This window comes from Pseudorasbora parva, chromosome 8 (genome assembly GCF_024679245.1).
Source record: "Pseudorasbora parva isolate DD20220531a chromosome 8, ASM2467924v1, whole genome shotgun sequence".
NCBI lineage: Eukaryota > Metazoa > Chordata > Actinopteri > Cypriniformes > Gobionidae > Pseudorasbora > Pseudorasbora parva.
The window spans coordinates 13,010,434-13,024,570 of NC_090179.1; the positions used below are offsets into that span (position 1 = coordinate 13,010,434).

General features: G+C 39.9%; 1 protein-coding gene across 2 annotated transcripts in view; it reads left to right on the forward strand.

Annotated features, from left to right (window-relative positions):
- The first annotated feature begins 8,965 nt into the window (after positions 1 to 8,965).
- The window catches only part of tfdp2 (transcription factor Dp-2), a 59,804-nt gene continuing 54,632 nt past the window's right edge, over positions 8,966 to 14,137 (forward strand). The window contains exon 1 of one of the 2 annotated variants that reach the window (XM_067450143.1): positions 8,966 to 9,094. The gene's annotated coding sequence lies outside the window, so the exon portion shown is untranslated. Of the gene's footprint in view, positions 9,095 to 9,524; positions 9,663 to 14,137 lie in introns of those variants that run through there. The other variant, XM_067450144.1, reaches the window with a different exon arrangement.

The window sequence follows — 14,137 nt, forward strand, 5'->3', positions numbered from 1 at the left end:
AAGCTGCCCGACAAACCCAGTTTGCTTTCCTGTGCTGACATGTTTCTCATTGTAACAGCTTTTTCATTTTTCATATTATGACTAACATAATGCATTAATGCATTAGAGCAATCAGTATAAAACAGTGTGTGCATGAGCTGTGTTTAACGTTTTTAACATTTGTAATACAAATTGTGCAAGGATGAAAGTCACATGATCAATTTCAGATGAACAATCTGCACTGTAAAATGAATCTTTTTTTTAATAGTAATTAGCATCATATTTCAATTTGCACAGAAAAATAATTAAGATTTTAATAAATATCAGGGTTTCCTGTTTATAAGAAATGTCAATAATGTAATGATTACAAGACAGCATACAGCTATTTAAAGCACTCATTTTCATGATAGGGTTAATCACGGCTTTAATGTTGTTGTTCAGTATTTTAAGGAAAAGCACCAAATGCTGATTTTACTGCCTTACATTGCGCTTAGCGAGTAAACCTCTATAACCACAGATGCTGATTATATTGTAGCTGCACTAATCATTTTGTATTTAAGATTTGAACAGTAATTAAAATTGACACTTTTGCTTGCAGAATAAATGACTGATAAAGAAAAGGGTTGATTTTGCATGATTTTGCATCCAGGCCACCAGGTGTCACAACAACACAATCATCACTGAGTGCACCATTAAATAGAAGCAGAACCGGCCGCACTTCAATTGAAGTGCCATATTTCAGTTAAAGAATACTGTAATGTCATCAATTCAATTTGTTCATATATAATCATAGTTTTGTGCACTGAAATATTATTAAAACCCTAATTTGTTCTGTCGTATTTATCATATATTGTTGCCCCCCCCCCCCATGCTGGGGTTAGGGCCTTAAATTTGAGTAAATAAATAAAACTAAGACAGGGACAAATAATGATGGATTTTATCAAATTTACTGCAAATGCAGATGACAAACGTAATATTGTACTTTTGTCACACAGAAATGCAACTGACAGTAAAGAGAAACTTTTTAAAAACAATCATATTTTTCAAGAGTTAAACCCTCATTTACGTAAGCCACTGATATCGATCTTTCATGAGGTTATAATGACATTTTAACTGAATTTAACTCTAGGCCAATTTCATTTAACTGTAAGATCATAGTCACAGGTTTAACCTCCTCATTACCATGGGCAGGCTATACGGCTTCTAATAAACTTTTGTAAAAAAGAAAAATTGTAAACACATGTAGAAAATACGAAAACAGCCAAATACAGAAAAATAATAGCAACATTTTTAATTATTACATTTATTCTAAAACACCTTATTTACTCAATGTTAGAAGCTGCAAGGTAAATTGTGGCTGTACTAAAGTGACAAGTTTGTAGTTGTGTGCATTGCCATTTTTTGCAGTTTCTTCATGTGCCATACAATATCCTTCCATACATAAAGCTTCCGCGAAGAAAAACAGTTCCAAACTGCTTTATGCCTTTATCTATTGCTAAAGATTTGTTTTTACCAGCTAAATGTTTAAATGAATGCTGAAAGGGTTAGTTCACAAAAATGAAACCAAGCCTATGATTTACTCACCCTCAAGTCATCATATGTGTATAGGCCTATGACATTCTTGTTTCAGACGAATAAAATCGGAGTTATATATATTTTTTAAAAGTGCAGGCTAACGTTAATCCAACCACCAGCTGTCCGTCAAATACCGTGCTCCACACGGCTCAGATGGGTTAATAGAGGCTTTCTGATTCGAAACGATACGTTTGTGTAAGAAAATTTATCCATATTTAAAACGTTATAAAATAAACCCTTGAAGTCTTTCATTGTAACCCATGGTGGTTAAGTGTTAGTGTAACGGCCACGAGATGGCGCCAGAGAGTCAACAACAGCGTTAAGCATAAACGTATACCGGTCAAGATAACTCGTAGTACCCAGATGAGATGAGTTGTTCAATTGGGCGGTTATATCTGGGGGAATAACATACCGCTGGAATGAACAACAACAAAAATGTATTAACAAACTTTTTATAAAATTACTCTGCACTATTTGTTCAAGCACTTTTTGCTGCTGAATAATATCTCACTTACATTATATTTAATTATTTTTACATTAAAATACATTTATTTAATATTTAACGCTGCTCACTTTAATCTTACGCTGCAAAAATGATAACATAACTAAAGGATTAAAATTCATCACAGTTATTTAATGAATGAAGCACACAAAAAAACGTGTATGACAAAGCCTAAAAATTAAACTGCAGCTGTACCTGCAATTATTTTTCAGGCAATTAATCATCAGTATAACAGATTTCAGAATCGTGACAAGCCTAGCCGGATCTACCTGCAATGGAAAGAATCTGCTGGAACATTGAAAATGATTGGCCACCTCAAAGTCCGGACCTCAACCCCATCGAGCACGAGTTTGGGGCGAGATGGAAAATAAACTGGACAGATCTTCGTACATTCAAAGGAAAGCCAAGAAGGTGTGGGATAACATTAGTGTTGAAGTTCTCAGAGGAAATATATTATTCCAAAGATATGAGCTGCAGCAATCGCCGCAAAAGGTGGACATACCAAATATTAAAGTTAAAAGTGGATTAACAACAGACTCACTCCATCTGATATATGACGGTCAGAGCAACAGTCTGCATGTTTCATGACATTAAATCATGTTTTGGAGGCAAAAAAGGCAATATTTCCAGATCTGTCAGGTGTGCTAATAATTTTGGCCACCACTGTATAATGAACTATTTCTACATTTACATTACATTTACATGTCTGCATTTGGCAGAGGCTTTTATCCAAAGCGACTTACATTGCATTCAAGGTACACATTTTTTACATTATTGTAAGTTCTTGCTTTCCCTGGGAATCGAACCCATGACCTTGGCGTTGCTAGCGCCATGCTTGAGCTACAGGATACCTGGATTTCTGATGTAATGCGCAAAATTCTTAAGGCCAGGGTATACTCGATGCATTCGCGACAGCCAGCGGACAATGATTTGAAGGATGATTTGCAATGACTCAAATCGTACTTGACAAGTGCATTTAACTTTTTATTTTTTTTATTCCGTTGAATGCTTGTGTTCACTTACAAGTCAAAAGAAGTATACTTTGCATTCAGCTGTGTGCATGTGCTCGCATACGCGTTCAAAAAAAACAAAGTACACTTTCGTGCTTTAGGCACATCAGATGATTAACAAAAATATTTGCTATAAAGTCAATATTTGCAATAGTGTTTTTGTCCCTATTGTGACCTATATTCAAGTGAAACGGCTTCTCGAACAAGAACAAATGTAGGGCGGGACATGACTGGATGATTGTGGTTTGCTATTGGTGGCTCTCATGTGCGTGACAGGTTGTTCGGCTAGTTTGCAGATAAATCCTTCTTTCTTTGCTATGCCGATGTGGCAGAAGCTGCATCTGAAGTTATATTAAATGTGTTTAATGCAGCTCAGACTCAGGATATTCGTTCACAGGTGGGGTTGTTTATATGGCAGTACGTTGCACTTGATTAGGGCTTGTTTCTGCACTGTTGGACAGATGTGTCTCGTCTCATCTCACTTCCTCTCTTCAGCGCTGCTCTGGTGCTGCATGCTGGGTAAACAGTAGCATGAACTGTAAAGTTATTGCACCTGCACAATAACGTTTTCTAAGAGTTGGTTTAATGTAGGTTCAGAGGTTACTTATCTTGCATTTCAGCTCTTACATAAACATGCCATTAAATCCACAGTCAATCTCACAGGTAGTGTTTAGGGCACTTTTAGAAAACCTTTATCATACATTTTTGAAGCTTGATGCCTTATTGAAACTGTATCTTTAAAATGCCTTCTTTTGTGTTTCACAGAAGACAAAGTCTCGGGGATTTGGAATGACATGAGGGCGTGTGTTTTCGGAGTTAACTATTCCCTTCCTTCACTCTTTTTGCTGATGTGTTGGTGGATGGAGGTTTCTGCTCTAACTGGCTGGGCAGGACTGTCACGTCCGAGTCAAGTTCAAAACATGAATCTTGAGTCTGTCAGCTTCCAAATGATGCAGTTTGTTAGCCTGACAAGCCAGACCCACATCAAGATGTTTGGTCTGGAAACTCACCATTGCAGGGCTCAATCCGAGGGGCGGGATAAACGGCTGTCTTTCAAACTCCCTCTGCACGTGATAGGATAGCGCTACACCAACCGGAGCAACGACAATGAAGGGGAGCTCGCTGACTGATTAAACATTCGCCGTATCCGGTCGGCTAAACTCTGAGCACATCTTCCCTTTTTAAGAATGACTTCAGTGCCGTTCTTTGTTCTTTTCTCAGAGAAAAGCTTAACTCCAAGTCTTCCAGAGTCGCGGTCAAAGCTGATTCGAAAGGCCGCCGTTCGCCAGTTTCTGTGTTTACTAGAAGCACGCAAACGCAACTCGGCCGTCGTCATTATGGCCCCACCCACCGACTCTATACACGATGTGATTGGCCCGGCAAGAGTGAGAGGAATACAGCTCAAAAGGGTATTGAGAGTTGCTAGACGACACTCGCGGACAGATTAGATTTGCTGCCGCTAGGGTGCGTCTAGATTTCTAGGCTAGCAGTTTGTGATAGTCATAAACAAATTAGGTCAAAAGTAATCTAAACATAATTAAAAAGTAATCATATTATATTTTAAATTACTAACTACAGTTTTTTTATGTAATTTGGAAAGTAAACTGTGTAAGTAAGGAAACCCGTTGCCTTAAAATGATTAAATAAACTTTATACGTAATAAAAAACATTTAGTTATGTGAACTTGACAATTCCACATAACCTAATTTTTCTATGAGCATGAAGTTTATTTACTTAATAATTTTAAGGCAACGGGTTTCCTCACTTTTTTAAGCTAAATCAACTGATGCCTTTTTACACTGATATCATAAAGGTGCAGTGTGTAGTATTTATGAGGATCTATTGATAGAAATGCAATATAATATACATAACTATGTTTGCAGTGGTGTATAAAGACCTTTCATAATGAACCGTTATGTTTTTATTACCTTAGAATGAGCCATTTCTATCAACAATTTAGGACAGTGAAGCGCCGTCAAGATTCGTCATGGCCTTAAATGGACCAACTGCACCATAACACTCTCTGCTCACTCTGACGATGACATCTTTGTCCTGTGTCAGCCACCGTAGCTTCTCTATGTGCTTCGCAAAGTGAGGGGTGAGGGGTTGCAATTCACAAGCTCATTTGGGGAAATTATCCAAAATGCTGGTGAAGTCTGGCAATTTATTTTTTAAGTTCATAATTGCAGATATCTCTAATTATCATTCTAACTAGTCAAATTATAATTATTACTCGCCAATTGAAACTATCTAAAATTTATTTATGGATAGTCAAATCATAGTTTTATATGCCAGACATAGTGGTAGTTGTTCGGTCACTCAATAAATGAAGTGTGTCATTTGGGACAGGGGCAGTGTGCCTCTCACACACACACACACACACACACACACACACACACACACACACACACACACACACACACACACACACACACACACACACACACACGGACGAATGCACGCACACACACGTCTGGTTCACTATCTTTGTGGGGACTCTCCATAAACGTAATGGTTTTTATACTGTACAAACCGTATTTTCTATCCCCCTTCACAGCCCCTTCCCCTGCCCCTAAACCTACCCATCAAAGGAAACATTCTGCATTTTTACTTTCTCAAAAAACTCATCCAGTATCATCACTCATCCAGGATGGGAACCTGGATGGGAACTCATCCAGGTTCCCACAATGTAGATGATCTCAGGTTTTACTATCATTATGGGGACATTTGGTCCCCACAATGTAATATACAAGGGCGCGCGCGCACACACACACACACACACACACACACACACACACACACACACACACACACACACACACACACACACACACACACACACACACACACACACACACACACACACCTGTCATTGTTAATTTCAGTTTTCACTGTTAGAGGGCGCTATAACTCAAAACTGTGCTAATGTGTTCTGAGCTGGAGGTTTGCACTAAAACAGCAAGTACACAGTTTAAACATTATCCATACACAGTACACAGTATCCATATTACTTTTCATTTGGAAAATGTCTTTTTCTTCACTAATTGAATCTATTTTGACCTCTATGATGTCCTGAATAGATCTGCTCTATTAAGATTATTACATTTAGCATTATGACTGGTGTGACAGTTTTTTCTATGGTTTCAGGTCAAGTTTATGCAACGGTCTGCAGAGTGTAGGCTCTATGTTTAAACCACAAGTGTCATACTAGGAAAGAGTTCTGCAGCTCGTGCAGTGAAGGCAATGTATTCTAATGCAATGCATTAGAAATTTAACAACACGGACATGATAAAGCAATATGCACACATGGACACATTGCTGACAGAGCTAAAGAACAGCCTATTGGAAACCCCACGTAGACAAACCTCAAGGCCAAACCGACCAGTCACACTCTCAGAAATTGCTGCTGCAAGTTCAAACACCACTGCTTGTCAGCAAACTCAGCTGCATCAATGCTCCACACCCTGTGAAGATCGGCGTTTTGGCGTCATGATCGTCTTCACAGGAAATCCTCTCCACAATGAGTTATGGGCCAGCCTGTTAGAAAGATGAAGAGCTGCTGTTAGCTGGTCCCGTGAGGTTTTGCCTAATGATTCCCTGTTTATGTGCTGCTTTTCCAGTCACAAATTAACTTCACAGAGAGCCCTTGCAATTCATCTGAATGAATGTCATAAAATCAACTGGGAAAATTAGTGAAAAGGGTTTTTCCTCAAGTTTATTGCAAGTACAATTTCTATCATTGATATGCTGACAGTATATATATTGCAGTCATGACATGCATTTCAAGTGGTTGTTCTAACAGATGTGCAGATGTGCGAAGAGCAGGTGCGGCCCCTGGGTGCTGTGGGCTTGTCATGGCGTCTTTCCTTATCAAATTCCAATCTGCAGTCTGTTTTGCAGTTCTTTCTTATTCAAATTAGCAACTGCCACTTCGATTTAAAATTTAATAGGTTTCATAGTTATATGCAAAATATGTTTTATGGCATAATATATCTGACTACATATATACACACACCGATCAGGCATAACATTATATTGTGTTGGTCCCCCTTTTGCTGCCAAAACAGCCCTGACCCGTCGAGGCATGGACTCCACTAGACCCCTGAAGCTGTGCTGTGGTATATGGCACCAAGATGTTAGCAGCAGATCATTTAAGTCCTGTAAGTTGCAAGGTCAGGGCCTCCATGGATCAGACTTGTTTGTTCAGCACATCCCACAGATCTGGGGAATTTGGAGGCCAAGTCAACACCTCAAACCCGTTGTTGTGCTCCTCAAACCATTCCTGAAGCATTTTTGCTTTGTGGCAGGGCTCATTATCCTGCTGAAAGAGGCCACAGCCTCCAGGTAATATCGTTTTCAAGAAAAGGTGTACATACATAGGTCTATAACAATTCTTAGGTGGTGTCAAAGTAACATCCACATGGATGGCAGGACCGAAGGTATCCCAGCAGAACATTGCCCAAAGCATAACACTGTCTCCTCCGGTGGCTTGCCTTCTTCTCATAGAAGTGCATCCTGGTGCCATGTGTTCCCCAGGTAAGCCTTGCAAACGCAACCGGTCATCAATGTTATGCAAAAAAAAAAACGTGATTTATCAGACCAGGCCACCTTCTTCCATTGCTCTCTAGTCAGTTCTGATGCTCATGTGCCCACTTTTGGCAATTTTGGTGGTGGACAGGGGTCAGCATGGGCACCCTGACTGGTCTGCGGTTATGCAGCCCCATATGCAACAAACTGCAATGCACTGTATATTCTGACACCTTTCTATCAGAACCAGCATTAACTTCTTGAGCAATTTGAGCTACAGTAGCTCGTCTGTTTAAATGGACCTCACGTGCATCAATGAGCCTTGGCCGCCCATGAACCTGTCATCGGTTCACCACAGTTCCTTCCTTGGAGCACTTTTGATAGACACTGACCAATGCAGACTGGGAACACCCCACAAGAACTGCATTTTTGTAGATGCTCTGACCCAGTCGTCTAGCCATCACAATTTGGCCCTTGTCAAACTCACTGAAATCCTTACGCTTGCCCATTTTCCTGCTTCTAACAAAATGACACGACATGACAGTGGTCATAAAGTTGTGTGATCAGTGTGTGTATATCTTGCAGTGCTTTGTAACCTACCTTGAGAAAAATCCAAGTAATAGGTGCCAACTAGCCCAGGTTTCTTTGAACTTGAACTCCCTTGAAGGATTATTTTATAGACGTGTGAACTGGAGGCATCAATATAGGCACATGATTCGTGTTAATTTGATCTAAGCACTAAAGACGGTTAAGAAACTATAAACATTTTAAGGATATAAAGCTGTTGCTGCAACTCCTTCCTTCCTTCCAGTCACTTTGTTATGGACCTTATGTGACGTAACAAGTGCAATAATGTGCAATATGCTAATAAGCTTTTGATGTCTTAGGTTTAGGAACAAAACTTTCCACAGGAAATCGCCCTTTGCTTCTTTCAATAATTGAGTAACCTTCAAAATGTTGTCGAATTTTGCAGCCAACCAGGGAAATTGTCTCACAGAGGTTTTAAACAATGTCTTTATAGTTTTTTTTTTTTGTAAATAAAACAAATATTTAATATTTAAATGCCAAATGAATATGTACGTCTTCAACATGTGATTACTACCAGATGGCGCACCACGCCAAAATAGCGCAGTACCGCATAACCTCCCATTGTTTTCTTTTGTCTGCATACACTAATTAAAATCACCATAAAGCCTTTTAAATTACTTTATTCATCTGATTACCCCCGCATAGCATGCAGCCTTTATGTGGAGCGCCACGCCTGCTTTACATGTCGCTCAGGATAGCCAATCAACTTCCAGCTGGCGCATGACGTCACTGACAGGTGTGACCAATCAGAGGCGACGGCCGACTGCCACCGCCAAGCTTGTGTGCGGAGCTCAGCAGCACAGGAAGTGAGCGCAGCGCGAGCAGTTACTTCGCTTTCACTCTCATACATTTACAAGTGGTTTGTTTCCCACTTTGACAGACCGTTTCATCAAATCTCAGCCCGAAATCCAAGGTAAGGTGTGACATGGCGTATTTAGGAGAAGTAGAGAATATGTGAACTTGGAGAATGTCATGTGTTGGGGACATAATCATAATGTTTCATGTTTTGACAGCAGCGTTTATTGTTTATGTGTTCAGCTACCGGCGATTATAATTCACTTTCAGAATTAGGTTTGAGTCATTAACAATTACTAAACCGTCCAGTTTTGATATTTTTACTGTAGGTTGCAGTTAGCTGTGTTTATTTATGTAAACGAGTGCAATTTCAACAAATTAAGAGTACCGCACAGTTTCGATTACGTCGTATGGTCATTTCTGGGTAGCAATTTTTTTAATTTGCTCTTAATTGGAACTTAAATTCTAATAATGTTAATATATTTACTTATAAAGTGCAGAGAATATAAAGAGTGTTAAAAGCGCGTGAGTGTTGAGCTGTCAGGCAGTGAGTGCGTGCGCGGAGCGGCTCGTGCGCTGCGCGAGCGCCGGGCGGCGGTTCGTCGGTTTGTCGGTTTGTTCTGCAGCCTTTGCACGTTTCCGTTGCTCCGGGGACTCGGTTCTGACGAGTTTATCGTCGCGCTTCGGTGAGAAGTACCTCATATCCCCTCACATTTCGTCTAGTTGTAGGAATATTCAGGTAGTTTATTCTCGGGTGACTCATAAAACTTTGGCCTTGAGGCGACAATGTCAAATTAAACTTCTGACCAGCTCTTTACCTCAGCTCGCGCTCATAGTGTCCTGTATTTATGTCAGTGTTATGGTTTTAAAGCCTTTATATGTAAAACAACCACAGAGAACAACTCGGTTGTCAAAATCTTGTAAATAACCCAGAAGTACTTCAGTGCTGTGGTAAAGTGAACGAGTCAGGTGAGGATACTGTGGTCGTTTGATACATGTATGGTGCTGAGTAACTGCCATAATCATGCACCTTGTTTACAATTTTACCATGGTCAGTATACTATATTGTTACCATGGCACCATATAGACTAAAAGTCATTGTAATTGATATGGTAAACAACAACAACAACAAAACAATATGGTACTGCCATAATGAATGTCCAAAACCTAGGTCAGTATCATTTATTTTACTTTGCTTTCTTTACTAATATTGTAATTTTTGAGGAATATTTGCCATATGTTTCTCTTGAATTATTATTTTGCCTGTGGGTTCTTTCCCCTTCGATACTGTCTATTTTTGTCATGCTTTGCACTGTTTTGTTGAGAAACGCCTAAGTTTTTTAGTTTTGTTCACTTGTAAATATTAAAGAAATTATAAAGAGAAATATAAATATGTATGTGACACTGGACCCCAAAACCAGTAATTAGTTCCACGGGTACATTAGCCAACAATATGAGTCAAAATAATATATATTTTTTAAATGCCAAACTTCATTAGTATATTAAGTAAAGATCATGTTCCATGAAGATATTTTGTAAATTTTTCCTACCGTAAATATATCAAACATGTATTATTTGTAGTAATATGACTTGCTAAGGAGTTCATTTGGACAACTTTAAAGGCGATTTTCTCAATATTTTGATTTTTTTTGCAGCCTCAGATTCCAGATTTTCAAATAGTTGTATCTCGGACGAATAGTGTCCTATCCTAACAAACAACCCATACATCAATGGAAAGCTTTCAGATGATATATATATATATATATATATATATATATATATATATATATATATATATATATATATATATATATATATATATATATATATATAATATAAAAATCTCTTAAGGGATGATGTATGTATGGAATTGGTTTGCTGGTTGTGGTTTGCTATTGGTCGATCTTGTGTGAGTGACAGGTTGATCCCGCCCTCGCGGCAGTAAACGCATCATCTGAGAAGAGAAGAGAAGAGCTGCAAGAGGGAGGGGAAGTTATTTTGATAATTAATAACGATGTGCATGGATAATTAGTAATTAATACATACTGTAATATATTGCATAAAACAAGAATGGTCAATTTTGTTTCACGGTGACTTCAGACAGACTGTTTATTTTAGAGTGAGTTTAGTGTGGTAATTGGAAAAGAAAGCTCTGGAGTGTGAGGTCATGGGGTTTTTGTTGGCTTAGTGTACTGAGATTGCAGGCCAGGCTGTGTCAGATTTGAAGCAGACATCTGTTGGTCCGGCACAAACGGTCTGGATATTTAATCCTTCCAGTGGAGAGGAGGAGGAGGGAAATGAGACCCCCACCCAGGGCTCACAGCTTTTGTGACAGGTGTCCCCCTGCTATTCAGCACCTCAAGCAACTTTTCCTGTGTGTGTGTGCGCGTGTGTATTTGGTGGCTCTTTTGAGGCCTTTGTCTGTTTATTTTTCTCTCTGTGGTTGCATCTTTGCTGGTGTAGTAGAGAAAAGCTCCGCGTCAGCTAGTTCAACAGCCACGCTTATTGAATGTAAGGTTCAGATGTATTGATCTGTTGACCTAATGCTGCATTGTTGTGACGCAGCTGTCACGTGCGAGGCTATAGACTGTCTTTGTGTGTTTGTATTTGCACACGCACAAAAGAGAGTGAAAGGACAGAGAAAACACACACCACAGATCCTTTTTGGCGCCATTTCCCAGCTGTCTTGCTCAGTGGCGTGTACTCCAGTGTCACTGTAACATGCCCCATGGGACACGCTCGCATACAGTTAGCGCTCTGCCGCCTGTGAGTGTTAACAGGGCGTAGGTGTGTGTTTGTGCATCTTGCTGTGTATGTTGGCCTAGTCCTCCTGGGAGACTAAACTTAACCTTCGCCTTTCATGTCGCAACACTGCGCTTTCCATTCTAGGCAGCAGGAGATCTAGCATCAGGTTTCTGGATTGCTCAACGTTTGTATTCGATCACAGCAAGTTATTTAAACGTTTGATCTTGTTAGTTTTTCATCATAATTTCCCCTTTAAAGCAGTGCTTCTTGACCACTGCATATTTTGTGTCTCCCTCATCTAGCACACCTGATTCAGCTCACCAGCTCATAAGTAGAGACTGCAAGCAATTCAGAGGCTGCATTCTTCGAAGGGTGCTTTCAAAGGGCGATTGCCACCGTGGCGAAGGCTTTCCCAATTCGAAGTCTCCTTCAAATGTGTCTTTAGTTTTCTGTGAAATGAAGGATACAACAGATGGATCCTTCGCGGGCTTGCCTAACCTTGAATTCATTGCCCACCAGTGACTTCAGGATTTTTTGAGAGGGAGATGGAGAGAGGGAGGGAGAGAGAGAGAGAGAGAATTTGCAGAATTACACTTTTAAAACGCATTGTGTTTCAGCTTACCGAAATATCTATCAATGGTCTTCTTATTGGACGATACGAGGGTCCATGGCTCTACCATTGGAGAAAGCGTAACGTGCATTCATAACCAATCACATTCCAGCTTTGACGTCACTGAATTTCATTGAGGGTGCGTTCACACTTCGATTGCTCCCCCCTCCCCCTGCCCCTGCTGGACTGTGTTCATATTATATTATTTGGGTCCGAACCGAGGTTCGTTTGCGTCATCAAAGCAGCAGCTGTTTACCCGGTTGCTTGGTACCGACAGCGAGCGTAAAGGCGGTGAAATGCATATCGTTGCTCCAGTCACTTTTGTTTTTGAACCGTTGATTTTGTTACCAAAGCTTCAGTACGTCTATCTGCCGCTAATGCACTGCAAATGCTCTAAAGAACGCAGAAGACGAGCAGAGATGAGATCCACAGCTCTCTGCTTGCCGTCAGTGATGCTCGTCAGGTAAATGAGTGAAACACACACAAAACACACATTTTTATCAACTCGTATGCCATTAATAGCGGTTCACTTCTGCAATTTAGTACGATTGCATTGCACCTCTTTAAGCGGACTCGGGTTCACGGGTGCGGACCTGAGTTCGGGAGACCGTGTTCACATCATCCAAACCAAACGAACTCTGACGTCAATCGAACCCGTGTGCACTCCAAAAGTGCTAGTGTGTAAGCAAGAACCCTAAGTTTTTACGGATACTAGGGATGTTAACAATTAATCTGATCGATTCATTGCAGATAATACATTTAATCAATAAAAGTTATCGATCATGTAAAGCAGACACAAAGAAAAATGATGCGAGCACCCCGTAATGCGTGTAAATTCGCAGCCTTTTGTTTTGTGCAAATGTAATTTGTACTATTGTGTTTATTTTGTGTATAACATGTCTTAGGCCGTGTGTCCAGCAAAGCATTTTTTTCATGCTGCTGGCTGGCGTTTTCAATTGTTTTCAATGAGAGAACGTGGTTTTTAGAACGCCTGGCCGCATATTTTTCTTATATTTGGCCTTTATTCCACACCGCTGTCTCCACTGTCCTTTGAGCGGCTCGTTTGCTTCCTGCTTCTATGAATCCCATCCCTCCAAAACACGCAATGGTCTTAGATTGGTTAGATGGCCAAATGTAGTTTCCTGTATTTTTATTGGCTGAAGTGCCAAGCACAGGTTGCCGGAAACGCCACGCCCCTTACCATTACGGGCAGAAGTCACATCTGCGGAGACTAGCAAGGGTTTATGCTGTCATCAACCCAGGAAGAAGCGCGCTGTAGTCCAAACCGAACGTTTTTGTAGGCAATAAACTGCCATAACTTTAAAAGACAATATCTCCGTTTAAACTGAACTTTCAGCACCGTAACTTTTTAGATACTGTTTAAAGCTACACTGTGTAACTTTTTTAGTTTATTCTTAGCTAAAAACACTTAATTCTTTCAAAAATATATCATATATCATGCTCATTAATGTATATTTACTTCTTTCAAGTAATAAAGTATTCTCGTAAGTTTATAATATACCATTGAAAACACATACGGGTGAGGGGTTCGAATGCCTGTTGCCATATTGCTCCTCCATCTTGAAAGTACATTAGCCAAAGAGGGACATACCCGTAAATTCAAGCTACATCTTTCGCGTTTTAAGACTCGATGGCACCGTGTTGAATGTGAAGAGGGGGATTGCAGTTTTAATCTTGGACTAAATCGGCCACCGTAGGAGTTGAAATGAAATCATAATTGATCAATCACATCGATATTTTACCATCCTAAAACCCGTTCTCATTCATTTGGTGAGGAACATGGTG